This window comes from Chelonoidis abingdonii, chromosome 5 (assembly GCF_003597395.2).
Source record: "Chelonoidis abingdonii isolate Lonesome George chromosome 5, CheloAbing_2.0, whole genome shotgun sequence".
NCBI lineage: Eukaryota > Metazoa > Chordata > Testudines > Testudinidae > Chelonoidis > Chelonoidis abingdonii.
In genome coordinates this window covers 87,288,716-87,304,278 of record NC_133773.1, presented here as the reverse complement: position 1 = coordinate 87,304,278, position 15,563 = coordinate 87,288,716, and the positions used below count along the sequence as shown (strand labels likewise).

General features: G+C 43.2%; 1 protein-coding gene across 3 annotated transcripts in view; it reads right to left on the bottom strand.

Moving 5' to 3' along the window:
• MTUS1 (microtubule associated scaffold protein 1) overlaps positions 1 to 14,085 on the bottom strand; it is a 199,851-nt gene extending 185,766 nt beyond the window's left edge. Inside the window, exon 1 of one of the 3 annotated variants that reach the window (XM_032798203.2) lies at positions 13,442 to 14,085. The gene's annotated coding sequence lies outside the window, so the exon portion shown is untranslated. Of the gene's footprint in view, positions 1 to 12,760; positions 13,002 to 13,441 lie in introns of those variants that run through there. The other 2 variants (XM_032798200.2, XM_075066429.1) reach the window with 2 other exon arrangements.
• Between the last annotated feature and the right edge of the window lie 1,478 nt (positions 14,086 to 15,563).

Below are 15,563 nucleotides of genomic sequence, written 5' to 3'. Positions count from 1 at the left end.
CACCATGCTTGCCAGCACATGGAGAATACCGTCGGTCAGTAACTGGCTGCTGTGCTGGGGGCCAAAGTGGTATATGGGTTCCATCTGATCGCCCTCCACTCGTATGGAATCCCATTGCGCAAAGCCATCCACTATCACCTGCACATTTCCAGTCACAAACTTCTAGCAGCAGCGTAACGACTGCTTTGTAGACTACATCTGCATCACAGCAGCCCCCGGTAGATTTTTCCACTCCCAATTGATTCGCGCTGACCGTAGCTGTCTGGAGTTGCAAGCTTCCAGAGGGCTATTGCCACTCGCTTCTGACATGTGGTGTCTTCTATGTCTTATCATGGGCCGCTTTCAGGCAGGGAAAGGTCACAAAGTTCAAAGAAGTGTCTTACGCATGCGAAGTTGTCAGCCACTGGGAATGCTCCACACCTGCAAACTATGCGGTGCCCCATGTCTCTGTTGTTTTCCATGCCCAAATCGGGTGTACTTCAATGGGTAGAAGTGCCTTCCTACCGTAAGCAAGATGCTCAAATTGCTGTCCCATGGTTGAGAGAATCATCCCTGCGTCATTCATCTAAATATGCCTTGTCGTGCGCTGCATACGCTGCCGCCGCCTCCTCCTGATTGGCAGTTCATGCGCTCAGCATAAGACAGACGAGAGTGCGCGTGCTTTTTACACTTGCGTTGATTGCGTTTACTGTCAGCAGCGGTCCATGCTGCTTGCTAGGCGGGGTTGCTTCTTCTCTTCCTCAGGTAACGCAAGAAAATGGTTGGCTGACTGCTTTCACAACAAGGAGGGGAGAGCTGTACCCAGCACTCCAGAAGTTTTTTGTCGCCAGCAGGCTGTGCTGCTAACAACGGAATGTGTGAACTATGGGAATAGCTCGTGGAACACCTACCCACAGTGCCTTGCTCCTGTATCGACACTAGACGTGAGGCTTCTCTTATTTGTGAGAGCGCACACACCGATTTTAGAATCCTAGTGTGGACGCACTAAATCGATTTTATAAAATCGGTTTTATAAAACCGATTTAAACTAATTCGATTTAATCAGGTAGTGTAGACAAGGCCTTAGATGCCCAAATACGCACCAGCTTTATAAAGGCGTATTGTAATTATTTTTTAAAAAGTACACTCTACTAGTCTGAGTCACATCCAATTTTATATTTAAATGGTAACTAATGAATGCTCCCTTCTGTACATGCAGTAAAAATTAACATGGATTAATAAAATTCCAAAGTATGCCAGTATAGTTGCTACAAAGAGGTCCATCAACTATGACTGAGTGTGCTGTCTCCTCATCCCAGCACTCCAAATGACTATTATCCTTGTAATTATCGATATGTACACCTATAAAGGTCCACTTCAGTTTCTGTCTGCCTCACCAACCAGACACCCACCTAGTTCTACTCTTAAAGTCACTTTTCCCACTCTTCCTTTTTTCCTTGGGAAGTTTAGCATCCCCCTTCCAACTAAGAGCAAGCTTTTTAAGGAAGTTTGATTTAATGTCAAACAGGGAGAGGGATAGCTCAGTGGTTTGAGCATTGGCCTGCTAAACCCAGGGTTTGAGTTCAATCCTTGAGGGGGCCACTTAGGGATCTGGGGCAAAAACAGTACTTGATCCTGCTAATGAAGGCAGGGCGCTGGAATCAATGACCTTTTGAGGTCCCTTCCAGTTCCATGAGATAGGTATATCTCCATATATATTATATTAAGATGATGGGAAGCTCAGAAAGGGAAGCAGCTGTTAGTTGGGGGCATATGAGACATTCTGAGGACAGCAGTCAGACTGCAAAAATTTATATGATGGGTTATTAATTTATGGACTATACTGTCATTATGCAAACCTGAACATCTGAGTACAGGGAAATGCATAACTGAGATGAAAGTAATCAGTTACAGGTCAACAACTGTACAGGAGCCCTGCACACTGACTGGATGATAAATTCTGTATGAAATTAACCCCCTCAAAATCAAGAGCCTATCCATTATTTAAGCTCTAGATGTTTTTGTCCTAAAGTATATACAATATCAAAAATTACAATCCAAAATGTGAGAACTCCTATACAATACCACTTGTTCATAATCTCATACTGTCCCCTCCCCCCACCCACCCCCGCGCAATAATTCAAGTAGCTCCTTCCTAACAAAAAGAGATGTTTTACAGAGTACCCAGAGATTAAGACATCGATTGATGGACCAAGAGCAGAAGGAGCAAGTTCATAAAAAGTGCCCTGCCATCACCTCCCTTCCTTCCTTCCAAAGCTATGTGACTGTAAACTCAAGCATCCCTGTTGATTTCAACTGCTAAAAAGTCACTCAGCTAGAAGAGCTGGTAATTCAGCTAAATCAGCCTTAAAACCAACAGTTAATTTCACCCCAAAACTGATAGCTAATGCAAATAGGAGACTGGTGCCATGCACTCTGTATATGAAACAGCTGGCATCTTCACTCCAAATCTTCTGACTTCCTTTCATTCTCAAGGGAGAGCCCCCATGCAGAACACATTAGAGTTGACTCTTGAGACAGAGGTATGACTGATTAATACGGCCCACACCTGGAGCAGAGGCTGTACTTGCCCATATGTATTGAAAAACTCCTCTTGGCCACAGCTGTACCAGAATGTACACCCTCAATTTAGATAAACTGGGATCACTGAACACCACAGTTGTTTCATACATCCTCCCAACAGCTTCCTGACTTCCCTTCTAGTAGTCTCCTGCTTGCTTCTTTTTACAACCTCTTTGTTTGCACAAAAGTTGCATTTGAAAGGCCTCATCCCACCTTCGTTGTTGGTGGGGTCACTATTAAGGTTGGATCAAGCATGGCAGGGTGGATCTGGTTCTTGGGGGCAGGGCAGAGAGAGAGAAGAGTTCTAAGTAAAACAAATGATTAGTATTGGAAGCCAGGCTGAGTCACGTTCTGTTGTTGGAAGTCTCAGCTACTAGTCTCAAGAGAGAAATCCAGAGGGCCTCAAAGCATCCCACCCCATCTGAAATGTAATGGTTTCAACTGTAGCCACTACACCATTGTAAATACAGAACAAAAAATGAATGATAATGTAACAGCGGCTACTATGTAGGCTTCCCTAATTATATGGGAATCCTTTAATGGGCTCACCCATTAATAATAACACAGTTCAGATACTAATACCTTAATTTGAGGGTTTTTTACTTGTATTGTTTATAAAGGTTGTAACACAAAGCAACCCAATAGCATTATAAAGTCCACATGATTTTCTTTCCTAGTAAAACCATTTATCATGCCATACAAGACTACAGCTGTACATGCTGACATACTTCCAAGTTTAAGGGGACATTATACAGCTAGTGTTCTTTTAGAACAGAGGTTCTCAAACTGGTGGTCATGACTCCTCAGGGGGTTGCAAGGTTATTATGTGGGGGGGGAGTCACAAGCTGTCAGCTTCCACCCCTAAACCCTGCTTCTCCTCCAGCATTTATAATAGTGTTAAATATAAAAAATTGGTTTCAATTTATAATGGGGGGGTCCACACTTGGGGCTTGTGTGTGAAAGGGGTCACCAATATAAAAGTTTGAGAACCATTGTTTTAGAATAAGCTATTTGAGTCTGTATGAAGTGACAGTGCAAAAACCAATCTTTACAATTTGTTGATGGCAGTTGGCACCATAGTCCCAAGACTGCAGTAACTCGAAAATGAGTTAATGTTTAAAAAAAAAAAAAAAAAAAAAAAAAAAAAAGCAGCAAGCATCACTAAGTCAATGAACTCACAGAACTAGAAAAATTAAATTACACTAGAATGGCAAGAATTGAGCCATTGGAGTATCAATACAGTCAAATTCCTTAATGATGTTAGGAAAGCAGTCAATACTATACTGACTGAGCTTGCATTGCCTTGAGTGCACTGAGTAAACAGCAACCAAAGCTGAAATAAAGATGGTCACTCAACATCAACTATTATCTCTCTAGCTAAAGGAGAAATTAGAGTAACTCTACTCATCCCAGAGCAAGAAGAATAAAATAGTGAAAAAGTGTGCCAAAGCAATGGCTAATACGGAGAGGGGGGTTGTACCATAGGGTAGAAGAGAAGATTCTTTTAGCAACAGAAAGTACACCAGTATTTAAGCTATTTTAAACTTTCAGGCAACTTTTTGGAACTAGAAAGACCTTAGAAAGATGGATAAACTGACTGCTAAAATCATAGTTAGTACTATTGGTAACTTCTGCTGTTACCTGATTAGATTTTGTTTTTTTAAAGTCAAGTAGTAAACAGTTTTTCGGGGGCGGGGGGAGATCATCTGGTACTTATTCCTATGACCACCTCATATTTTTCTGTTTTCTTCATGAACAGTGAAGGAGTTATTTCAAATAAGCTTTGAGAGCTTTGCATCAAATCTTACAAAGTTCTGAAGACTCTGGAGTACAGCAGTTTTATTTAGCTAGCATTTACTTTCAGCATCTAGCAAACTTAACTATTAGAAGTACTGTCAATGGTCTTAAATTGGCAACTTTCTTGCTGTTTAATTTACCTTTGTGTTTGCATCAAACAATACTAAATACCGAGAAACAAAAGGTCTTAACGCTAGGAAGTGGTAAAAACAAACAGTTTTCCTGTTCTGTATGTCAGGCATTAGATTTATGAAGTTTTGAATATTATAGATTTAAAGGGGCTGAATAATTGCCATAAACAGTTTATACTATAGATGACTATTTCAAAACAACATGACAACAGAGTTGCAAAGCTACTTCTAGAGTTGCAGTGTAGCCGTTCTAATGTGTATTTGATATGTAATTTTGCCCAATAAAGATGTAATTACATTAAGGAAATCTTAATTGGTGCTCCATATTAAGTTTGATACAGAAAAACGGAACAGTCAAGTTACTTTGGTACCACAATTTCGGAGTAACTAAACGAATTTCTCTGAGACATATGGCAAACAACTTCCCTAGACAGTTTTGTTTAATTACCTCTTACTTTTTGCATTATACCCTTTTAGTTAAAGTAATTTTGAGACACTCCACCGTTCACCACACGTTGAGGTACCTCCATTTATAGTGTTCCATATACAGCACTGCTTTGTGCAAATATTCTGTAGGTTCTTCTACAACTTAAAACTTGAATATGAACTTGAAGCTTGACCTTTTCAAAAGGTACTTTAAGACTGGATCAATGCACCTCCAGTGAACACAGTATTTGTTGATAGATCAAAAAAGTTCCTTTGTGCCATAAACCTGGCAATTCCAGTAACTTTTCAAGTGATTTTTTTTAAGCCTGAAGAGTTAAATTGAACTTGAAGAGTTCTTAGCCTTACAGTTGCCATAGTGACCATGATTAAGGCCCTGCTTAATTTGTGATACTGCAGAAATTGCGGATCCTACAATACTAGGTTTCCATAGCAATTTTGATTTTAATTAGCTTACTTTGCCCAGTCCACAATTTTGCATACATTTTGAGGTTTGCAACACACTTCCCCGCCTCCTTTGGTACAGTGCAACCCCATTTATCCGAGCAAATAGTGGCTTGGGCTCCCGCTGTCTGGGTATGATGGGGCTTCCACTGTGAGCCCTGGGCATTAATGAGTGTAATAGAGTTGCAGTAAAATGTCTGGTAACGAGAAACTATAATCAGGCATAGCATAATACCTCAGTGTTTATTGTTCCAGCAAATTTTTCTTAAATAGGTTCTCTCTGGCTTTTCCAAATTACCGCAATTAATAAAGGTCCATTACTACTTTTCTGGGATTTTCCATGTATTCGCTGCAACTTAGCCATAATTATTTGACAATCATCCCATAATTCAAGTAGGGCCTTAACCATGATATATTATAGAAGGAAGTGAACATTAGGGACTTAAGCAGGAGATCTCATAATCACATGGCATTTGGAGTCTCTGCTCATACTGTGAAGCTTGCATCTTCATCACCCACCCAAAACAACGTGCTATGCCTTCAGTTCTATAGTTGCTGTTATCCATTATTTACTGGATAGCTAGGTTAGATTCCATAGCCTTCAGTTCTAACTTCTACAGTATTTTCATAATGCTTAGATCAAACAGCTACTGTGCATTCAACTAGATAGATCTAGTTTGTCAACTCTGGTTATTTTATCATGAGTCTCACAGTACTTGGTGTTTCTGAAGTCCCCTGCCCTTGTGGTCGTCATGTGACTACATGAGACTCTCTGCTTTTATAAAAAATGTTTCTAGCCTTCATGGTTGCAGAGAAAAGCTTGAAACTATGTACCCTAAAGCACAGAAGGCAATTAAAAGCCTAGGATTTTTCCTTCACTCGTGAATTTGGAGGCCCTGACATTACATAACACTTGGGGTTGGAAATACTACAGGTGTATGCTTACGGCTGAAATCGCTACCTCAAAAGTGCTGAGGTAGAGTTGTTCTTTTGAACTATAATCTAAGTGGAATGAAGGGGGAAAAAGTAAAGCTGTGCATCCAAGAATAATGTGAGCCATTTATTTATATGGAGAGAACATTTCGTTATACAGTACCACCATACACTCAATCATCTGAGCTCTCAAAAAATAAAGAGTAATATTCTGCTGTTATTTAACAAAGATGCCCAGCAGCCACTATTTTGTATGCCATTTTTAGTTTGAGCTCAACATTTGTTCATCGGGTATTTACGAACTGTAGACTCTTCATGTGCTGGATAGTGTGTAACTAGTGAAAGCACTGCACTGAATTGTATCTGCAGGTTTATCTGCTCTGTTTTATTTTCAATCAAAACCAAGAGTTTTAGAGCAACCTTATCAACAGTTGTGAAATACACTTTAAAATGAGCCAACATAAATTTAGGCTTATTAGGTATAAAATTAAATCTCATGTTCCTAAATGTGACCCCCTCCAACTCCAAAAGCTGGCAGCCTTTGTCTGGTCGAAGAAGGGGTCATAGCTCTTTTAAGTGTTCCTCCTCTTTTGGGTTAGGAAGTGACATCACTTGAGCTAGGCATTGATCAGAGGGGCTCAGGTAAGCCAGTGGGCCAGAGGGAGGGTATCTTTATGTCCTGCCATGCACGGTCATGCTCCACTGGGTATCTGCTGGCCTCATTCCAGACTGTGACGGGTAGGTTGGGAGCATCACTAGCAGAACAGAAGACAGACTTTAAGGTCACTTACTTAAGAATTGTGTTCAATTGCCCAGTTGGGATCTCTGGACACTCCACAAATAAAAGTTGACAGAGCTTTTAGGATTAATCAAGAGGGCCAAGGCAGTCAATAAGGTTGCACTACATGAACTGCAGACTATCACTGGTCATCCTACTTTTGCATACAAAGTCACGGCCCCAGGATGAGCATTTTGTGCTTCGCCATCAGCTGCTACTGCTAGGGTACTGTGGCCCAATTATTTTTAAGAATGAGTAAAGAATTGGAAGATTTATGGATATGGGAACAGTTCCTAAATCACTTTAATGGAGTTTCCTCTCAGAGAGAGGAATGGATGATATGCTAGAGGCAGACCAAAAAATTGGCTCTGATGCAACAGTGTAATTTTTTTTTAAACCAAGGCAGGTGGTGTGCTCAGAAATGGCCTGCTGACCGAATGCAAAAAGGGGATAATAAATTCCTGAAATTCTTTCCCATTTTAGCTGCAATGACTATTTGGGAGAAGGAGTTTACAAACCAAAGTGTTTCTGGAGTGACAACCCAAGAGTGATGCATGTTATTGATCAACAGTCCTCTAGATCATTCAGTGTGATGATGTTTACAAGGACACTTGTCCTACAGCATTCAATTAATAACTTCTGGTTTACTGGTAAGCTTGGGTCTGAGATTAATAATGGCATGGCCGATGTTGTGTCTCAATTTCAAGTGGACAGGACAGATGGAGAAACACAAAACAGATGCCACAGGTCTTTTGGAAACTTGGAGTATGACTGCTATTAGATGAGAGAGAGAGAGAGAGAGAGAAGGTGGGTGAGGTAATATCTTTTATTGGACCAACTGCTGTTGGCAAGGAGACACAAGCTTCCAAGCTTAAACAATTTTGCTATTGGATTAGCCAAAGATCAGTAGAATTACAAACACCTAAGGCTTATGAGAGAGATTAGGAAATTTGATCAAAATCAGATAAGAATGGACCTTCCTACAATTTGCCTGATTCCCAAATATCAGTTACTTTGGCATAAGGTATTATCGATACACCATGGTCTGGTGCCAACCACATCTGGTCACTTACCAGGCATCATTTGTAGCAGGATAAAAGGTTACTCTAGCCTTGCAGCAGGTTTAGTTAGGATGTTAGAGGAGTGGTCTTGAGATAGAGGGCCAAGGGCAAATCTCCAACTCATTATTCAGATTCTTAGATATCTGGTGCAAGTTCTCCACTAGATATGCCAGTGCAGCCAAGAGGCAGCCTTGTTCAAGACCACATTCCTGATGGCATTTTTGGGAGCATTAGGAGCCAGTGAGCTAATGCCTGGGGCAGCAAGGGATACTTCAGGGAAGCCTTTGGAGTGTAGGGACTCTCAGGATGGTGAGCCATCATCTTGACTTTGTGGATGTAAAAAATAAATCAGAGAAGACAAGCTGAGTCCATAGTGCTACAAGAGGGTGGTGAGGCAGGGATTTGCTGATCAGAGGATTAAGGGTTTATATAGCATTGAGACCAGCTAAGAATGGGCCTGCCTTTCTTCAGGGCAATGGGAGTTACCTCAAAAGAGTACCAATTTGTGGCAATCAAGGAGGCTTAATAACGTGACAGTTCCCTGCTAATGAATTTAGGTCCCCTTTGTTCAGGTTTGGTGCTGCCACTGTCCCTGCCCAACAGAGAACAGGGGCATGAGGGATGCAGACAATTGGGCATTGGCATTCAAATGGAGTACAAAATGTATGTGAGGCCTCCAGTAGGTAATCAGAGTTGAACAGCATGAATGGCTAATTTTAATATCTATTCAATTTTCAAGAGCTAAGGAGTGGGTCACATGAACTGATGCATGAATCTGCAGACATGATTTGTGCACTGGCTCCACTGGTGGGCTGCTAGTTCACCTGCAAGTTCACAGGCAAGGCGATTTTGAGTTGGCATGAAAGAAGGAGTTGCTGTGAGACTAGCTGATGCCTCTCTTGCACTCAGACATCCAGGGAGTAGCCATTGGACAGGATTCTAGTGCACCTGGGTGAAGACAATTTAGAATTTTATGACAATCATCAGGGCCTTCTCCCAGGGGCAAATGTAAACTCTGAAATGCTGCACCAGAGCAGGATGGGGAGCTGCCAGGCCTCCACAAATTGACAAGGCCAGAAAATGTGCAAATCAGAAAGCAACTTAATTCGTACATAAGCGGGGATGATTAGTAGTTACCCATGAAAAATATATATATATATTTTATAGCTGAGTCACTCAGGAAAGAAGAGATAGACCTGTTCAGCTGGGAAGCAGATTTTTGGCCAATGTTAGGGAGGCAATTAACTCTTTGGGAACCTGGGTGACAGTTGTTGGTGGCAGCCAAGTTAATAGCTGGCACCTCGTGGTAGCAGGTAACAAGTGCAGGAACTCACTTCGTAGTGGGTCCGGTTCCCTAGTAAACCAGTCTCAGAAGCAGATTTAGGTAATTCATCCCCCTAATGAAGCTAAGGAATGGGGTTAAACTCAGGCTCATAACATCTGGCTTAGCAAGATGACAATTCCCTTCCCCAGCCTCTTAACCCTGAGACACAGGAGTGTGGTGGAATCCCAGCACCACGGTGGTTGACAGCACCACTCCTTGAAGAGGTGGTTCTTACAGAATACCGCTTGCCAAGCCAGTTTGCAGCAGTCCTATCAGCCAAGTGCAGAGCTCTCAGACCATCATCAAATCTGGTGAGAGGGCAGCCATCAGTGATGTGACAATGTCTTTGGCCACAGCTGCATGTGGAGTCCTCTTGTTGGCCCCAGGTCTGAGGCTGGCTGAATACTGACCCTAACCCATTCAAGAATCAAATCAGAAGGGCATAGCAAATTAGAGCTGAGTACATCCATGATTAGGTCAGTTTATAAGAGACTGTTTCTGACGTAGACCATTCTTCATGCCACATTGATGTAACAGAAAAAATCTGGGCAGGGCAAGCGGGCCCACAATGGGTGCCTCGATGACAAGAGCAAAGAGGCAGTAATGAGCAAGGAAGTAATGATGATCTGAATGGACAAGTTATTGCCAGATAGTTCCCAGACAAGTAAATAAAACCACATCCCTCACATTTTGTTTGTTCTTCCTATATGTTTGGTACAATGAAGACTGTAAAGCAAGACTAAGATTAATCTTCAGTTTTTTACTCTAAGAGAACACAGTTGGAGTTAAACATCTTTTATTATATCTCAACAGAATCTGTGGTCAGCCAGACACTACAATTTATCACTTGCGATACAGGAAGAGGACATTTAGAACATACTATATTTCACAATCAAGAAAAGGCAGTAAATAAAGTCAACTCATATTTGTAATCCAGACTCATTAACTCCATCCATGTGTGTCATTAAACTGACTTCAAATTCTTGAGGATTTAGTCAGCAAGCTCAAAGCCTTCCCACTCACATAAATGCCAGGCCATTAACAGCATAAGTTTTTCCCGTAAGAAAGCTGGAAGCAACTACTGTATATCAACAACTCAGCTCACCAACAACATCATGCTATACAATATAGGTCAAGTGTTCACCAAGTACAGTTGTTAAAAACTAAGTACATTTTCTTCCTTCAACAGTGTTAGTATCCTAAAACAAAAAATGTCAGACTAGCCTAGCCAAACCCTTGATACATCAGAGAGGAAAGTACCATTGTTTAAGGCAGGTAAAACTTGAATCTTGTCATTGTATACCCACTGCATATTAAATACTTGCAACAGTGTAATCCAATCTTCTTGAAAAACCTTTATGAGTGAACCCTAGAAATATTTAACCTAATGGTACTTTGAGCCTGTGTTGTGAAGCAAGCTATGAAGGGATATCATCTTTGTCCCAATAGCACATTTTATCATGCATACTTATTAAATTAAAGCAGCTTTCTTTAACAAGTATTTACGGAGCACTTTTGGTTCTCCAATTTGATAGTGAACTTGATTTTTTTTTTAAACCCATAATTCCTGCTTGGCCTTCGAACAATGGTGTCAAATTAGAGCTCAATGCCCTTTTCAAACTTAGCGCTCTTCTCTTTGCCAACTTTGTGTTGTATAAATAGAAACAAAAGGAGGTGTAAACATTCAAAATATTTTCAAAAAATATGGCCAGAATGTTATAGCTCTTATTACTACACTAAACTGATCATGGTGAATGCTAGCAATTTCTAGTAGTTAAAAATGTCACCATTGTTTTAACATTTTTGAAATTCCATTTTAATTGGAGATACTCATCATAGTGTACTACTTTAACTACATGCTCCAAAGAAATGTCAACACTGATTTTAATCTTCTAAAGAGGACTTCACTGCCCAGCTCTACCAGACAGTGAGAAAGTAGATGAGTCCTCCAGGATCAATGCTAAGGTCATTTATACAGTAATATAGTGCCACAAAACTGAAGTAAATCCCTGGAGCGAGGAGCAGATGACTTCTGGTCCATCACTGCTAAATCCCTTATTCTGTCAGCACAAAGCTACTCAAAATTAAAACAAAAGGACATCAATGGGACAACAACAATGAAGAAATCACTTGTCTGGGTATTTTGTTTCCTTTTACAATTAACACCCAAGACTTGAGTAAATTGAGAAAAATGTATTCCCCCACGTTAATGTACGTGACAGCACTTTGTATATATACTGTTTCATATTTCACTACGTAAAATTTTGTCAGGGGTACTTTTCCAACAAGGAAAAAAAATTTCAAAAATAAGAGGAAAAATGTGGATTGAAGACCAGAAAAATCAGCAAAGGGATTTATCAGCAGGGAGTAATACCTAGATTGCTTTGAACTCATTTTGAAACTGCCTAGATTTCAAGATGATGACAATGTCCCATTAAAGTTGTTTTATCCAGTTCAATTAGAACAGCGCAGTTTGAAGGTCCCTTAAACATTAAACCCTGTCAAAAATGGGGTTTTTTTTTAAACATACCTTTATATGCATTACTGACAAGCATAACCACCATTGTGTTACTTTATGCAAAATAATCTGCATTAAAAGTAGGTTGCCTTGGGAACTACAATCAAACCAATATTCCCATACATTTAACTCTCACAGTAACATAGAACAATAGAAATATAGGGCTGGAAAGGAACTCAGGAGGTCATCCTGTCCATCTTCGCCCTCCCCACCCACACAGGCAAGATGTAATATACCAAGACCACAGACACTGTTTAAAATGGCAAGGACTAAAAGCAGGAGACTGCAGCTAGGAGTGCAAGAGAAAAGACTGTCGCATGACCCAGGGCGAGAGAGCACGTCTAACTACTGCTATCCGCAGTGGCTGCCACAAAAATAGTCACCTGACCAAGCCCCCAAGCGCAGGCCTGGGACGTGCACGGATTCCATCGGGCACTGCCTCGCTTCCAGAGACAGCCCAAGTTTAGCCGCAGCGCCGTGGTAATGAAAACTAGTTATTCAAGATCACGGCGAAGTCAAGAAGTAGCTCAGCAAAGTGACAGCCCGCCGGGTGCTTGTCAGTGACTAAGCTCCTACCGTCCCTCTCCAGCCTCGGCTACGCAGTATGGGGGAACTAACCCGACCAGCTAGGACAGGCTGCAGCCCCGGGCGCAGCCAGCCCTTTGCTCCCTCTCGCCCCGCCGCGCCAGGAAACCTGGCCAACTTTTTCGCTACGTCCCTGGCAGTGACTAGGAGATAAAATCTCTACCTGCTGGGAGAATCACCTACCGCAAGCCCAGCTGCCGGAGCTCTGAGTCAGCCACCGGAGCTGCAGGTCCGGCGCGGCCAAGCACGGAACCAAAGCTGAACAAGTCGCTGCAGCAGCTCCTTGGAGGCCATGGAGCCGCGTCGCAGGCAGCCCAAGACATTTAACGAGAAGGGAGAACGCAGCATGGAGGGACCGAGAGAGAAACCTAGCTCCGCGCTCCCGTTACTGTACCTCCTTCTCTGCTGCTGCCATTCCACTGCCCTCTGAAACACGGGGGGAGGGGGAAGACTCACCAGAAAGGAACATCCCCCAACCCTCACAAAGCCCCAGGTCCTCGCCACCCCTCTCCCAAGTCCCCTTCCCACTCCCCTGGACAGAGAAGTTCGGCGCTCTACAGCTGCAGTTGCTGGAGGCACAGCCAGCTGCATTGCAAAGGTGGGACAAGGACGGCTGGCAGCCCAGCCCCATTGCAACGGGGGGACAAGGGCGGCTGGCAGCCCAGCCCCAAAGGCCCGCAGAACACCCCGCACAAGTTGCGCCAGCCCCCCATCTCCGCCTTCGCACTGGGAAGTTTCCAGCCCCCGTCCCCGGCAATTCACAGAGAGCCATGCTACGGGGCGGGAGAAGAGAGCGGCCCTCTCAGAACTCCCCCACCCGAGCCCTGAACAGCAGCCCACGCAGCGTGGCACAGCCCCACTCACCTCCCCCTACAGTTGCGCTTTGCGCTGCACTTGAGCGCTCCCCTTGCTGGCTCCGTGTGCGCCTTTGCTCTCCCCGGGGCTCGCGGGCGCGCGTGCTCAATACCAGCCAGGCAGGGCGGCTCGTGCCTTCCCTCCCTCTTTTGCTACGGGCACTGGCGGCACCTGTTCTGCTGTGTGACGTCAGCACACCTAAGCGCCTTCCCCCTACAGGAGCGCACCTGGCCGGCAAGGAGCCCCTTTCCTGCAGTCTCCCTCTCCAGCAGGAGCGGTCCCGGCTGCCGCTTGCAAACTGCTCTCACCTGCCAGTGCAATAGACAAACAAGGACCCTGGTAATGGAAAGCTTGCCTGCATCCACCACTGAGTGACAAAGTCTGGGGTAGTGATTAGTGGAGGCGGGTGGGCGCTAGGACGGCTGGGTTTGGTCCCGATCCTAGGAGACAGTGCTTAGATCAGGAAATTGGGGGATAGGACAGGGAAATACTGTGCTTGGTTTTGCCGGATTCACTGGGTGACCTTGGGCTTGTCACTTAAACTCTCCGTGCCTCCGTTGCCCACACTGTTCAATGGGGGCGCTAATAATGTGTTTCCATCTTTGCAAAGTGCTTTGAGAGCCGCTGCCTGAAAGAGCTGTAGAGGTACAAATTTGTTTTCTTTTCATTTGATTTAAATACATGAAATCAGATGCAACTCTTGAGGAAAAGAGAGGAAGCTGTTAGAGTGGCTTAATCGGTCAATAACTAGGAGTAACAGGATGCAACTAGGAAAAGGGAATATCAGGGAAATCATCCTAACCTAGAGGCCTCTTAGCCTCCAATCCTGCACTGTAGTATGATAGGCATAGGGGTGTGCTCCGATGGCATTCATTGCAGGATCTGCCTTTTACACTATGAAAGTGTCTGCCAAGGGTAGTGACAGACATTCCACTGTTTGAGGTATGGCATTCTTACATCTTTGTTGTTGGAGAATCATCCATTACAATTTTATAACCTGGATAGGTTCTTAAGGCTAGGCATAAGAGTAATTTAAAGACCTGACTTTACTGTCACAGGTCTTCAGCTGTTTTGAATCATGTTCTGAGTTAGATGACTAATTAGGAATGCTCTGAGTTGCAGTTTGGGTAGCTCTCACATTCAAGCTTAGTTTTGCACCTTTGTTACCTATGTCATCTTACTGGACTTGCCCCATCTTTTATATAGCTGCTGGGTGTATTAGTTAGGTTTTATAGTTAGTTAATAATCCTATTTTATTTCACCTTGTTTTTAGAGTATGTGTAGCTTAAAGCACAGTACATGGAGCTGAGCATTATGAGACTTGAGTCAGTGATTTGCTGCATGATGTTGGGCAAGTCACTTAGACCCAAAACCACAAAGGTATTTAGGCACCTAAACCCTAGACTTTAGGTGCTTAAGTCCCAGGTTTGGCTCTACTGAGATCCACCAAGCTCCCTCCAAATGCTGTAGGTGTCTAAACATGCTTAGTGCCTACATTTTCAAGGTAAAAGTTCCCTAGACACCTATATTTCAGGCTCTGAGCATGCATGCTGCTGCCCCACTTTAGGCATTCCAGTCTCCCACCTAAGCCCCAGAGCAATTCACAAACCAGGGCTGCCTAAGTCACATGTGGGGCCCTATAGAGTGAGTACACTCAGAGGCCACTTACTGGATAACTCCCATTTAAAATCTGTCTAGTGGAGGGGCCACTTCCGTAACTTTTAGCCCAGTAGTTAAAGCACTTGCATGAAATGTGGGAAACCCTGGTTCAATTCTCCTAACTTTGCAAGAAAGAGAGGAAAGATTTGACCAGGAGATCTGCCTACCTCTCAGAAGGATACACTAACCACTGAGTTAGGGAAGAGTCTGATGTACTTCCTCAGTTTCTATTGAAGCTGTTCCTTTGTGGATAAATAATGAAAGAGTGATTGAAGCATGGGGACTGGCTCCTGGGTCTCCCTCCTCCCAGGTCAGTGGCCTAACCACTGGACTACAAAGTCATTTCCATTCTCTCTCACAGCCAATGACTGTTTATCCACAATGGAACAGTCATTGGGCCAGAATAGCCCATAGTAGGTAGAACACCTCTCTGAGAGGTAAGACACCTCTGTTTGAAGTCCATTCTCCCATC